This window comes from Phyllostomus discolor, chromosome 1 (genome assembly GCF_004126475.2).
Source record: "Phyllostomus discolor isolate MPI-MPIP mPhyDis1 chromosome 1, mPhyDis1.pri.v3, whole genome shotgun sequence".
Classification (NCBI taxonomy): domain Eukaryota; kingdom Metazoa; phylum Chordata; class Mammalia; order Chiroptera; family Phyllostomidae; genus Phyllostomus; species Phyllostomus discolor.
The window spans coordinates 145,570,363-145,572,308 of NC_040903.2; the positions used below are offsets into that span (position 1 = coordinate 145,570,363).

Here is a 1,946-nt window from a genome sequence, read left to right on the forward strand (position 1 = left end):
CAAAGTGATCAGTGTGCCTTTGCAGTTCTCATATTCTCTCTCTCTCTCTCTCTCACACACACACACACACACACACACACGCACAGCAGATCTCTCCTTTCTGGTACACTGTTTCACAAATTCTAGGAGTTTCTGGATCCCCAAACTCCTCTTCTGTCTCATCAACACAGTGAGATGGCTGGGTTATTTTTGCTATGCTCTCCCTGCACTGAAATGGCCTCCAGGAAGCAAGCTGGGACAATATTAGGACTCACTTCACTGTTTTCTTTATCTATCTCTGTGCCACCTGTAGTTCAATGTCCAAAAATTGTTTCATTATTTTGTCCAGCCTTCTGTTTGGAATGTCAATTCCTATAGCACTCTAATTTTGCCAGTGAAACAGAAATCACAGTAATTTATTATACTTGCATTTTACAAATGCAGCAGTCCCTGAAGTATTGGGGGAAAACTGGTTATTCAACCACAGATTATTTGAGAAGAACTGTGTTAGAAAATGCTTCCTGTATGGCATTGAGTCTTGGGGGATGAATAAAACTAAGTCAGGTGAAGGACTGGAGCAGTTTCTAGGCAGAGGGATCCTTCTCTGCTCATGAGAATCATGGGGACATATGCAAGGAAGAGACCTCATACTAAGTCACTTAAAAATTGTATCTGCGATTATTTGGGAAGCATTAGATCTCTGTACTATGGAAGAAGTGATGGAAGTTATAATTAAAGATTCTCCCAAGAGTACTGGTGAACTTACAGGCTGAATGTTCAGTACTTTCTTCTGAGAGTTCTATTCCATTCTCCTGTGTCTATCCCAGTAAGTGTTAGAAGAAATCATGTCCAGGACATTGTTATGGTGTAATTTGAGTGAGAACCACCAGGGGGCAATGCTTCCTTCTGATGTGGTTCCTGGTTGTGTTCAGGTGGTGCTTTGACTCTGGTGCCTCTGTAGCAACAAAAAAGACTGTTGTGCAGAAAGGGGTTCTAAGTTATGGGTGAGGAGTGGCTGTAAGGACCTGCTGGGGACTAGCCTTATTGCATTCAGTGTATTCCAGGGAGCAAGGATCATTTTCTTCTGCCAGCATGCTTTCTGCCACCTGTTCCATTCTTGTGATCTTAATAGTCAGTAAGTAACATTTTATCTTAAATGTTAATGCTTTTTCATTTTCCTATAATTATAGATAACTTTTAGTTTTCTTCTTTGGCTGAAAACTCTCCCCCTATACGTTTCTATTATAACATAGTAATTCTCTTTTAGGAGGGACCAGTGGAGACTCAGTGACCCAGACAGAAGGCCCTGTTACCCGCCTAGAGAAGACAAGTATTATCCTGAACTGCAATTACCAGACCACTGATTCAAGTCCTTACCTTTTCTGGTATGTCCAGTATCTCAGTAAAGGTCCCCAGCTCCTCCTGAAGAGTTCAACAGACAACCAGAAGGTAGAGAATCAAGAGTTTCATGCCAAGCTTGTGAAGAGTAGCAGCTCCTTCCACCTAGAGAAATCATCACTCCAAATGTCAGACTCGGCAGTGTATTACTGTGCTATGAGTGACACAGTGGGGGAGGCTGCAGGTGAAGCTGAGCACAAACCCAGAGGGCTGCAGGTGGGGCCTGGCTGTGGGCAGCCCTGGGAGGGAAGTTATATTCTCTCCCTTAGCAATATTGACTCCAGTAAGGGTTTCCCCAGGAAACTGAACCAAGCTCAGGTAATACCTATAAGTCTAAGAGGTTGGCAATTGCTCTGCAGGTAAAGAAGGGTGAATGTTAGTGTTAAATAGAACCCATGCTTTGAGCCCCAGAAGGGCTCAGCCAGAAAGGCTTCTCTCTTCTCCAAACTCCAATCCTTTCACAGAAAACATGTGTAGAAAAACTCTATTGTGAGATGAATGTCTACCAAGATATTTTAACTATTTAATTATTTAAAAGCCCTGTAATCTTGTGCTTTTCATGCAAACAT

The 1,946-nt window shown here is 42.5% G+C and overlaps 1 pseudogene; it reads left to right on the forward strand.

Annotated features, from left to right (window-relative positions):
• Positions 1 to 972: 972 nt before the first annotated feature.
• On the forward strand, positions 973 to 1,646 carry LOC118498401 (annotated as a pseudogene).
• Positions 1,647 to 1,946: the final 300 nt, after the last annotated feature.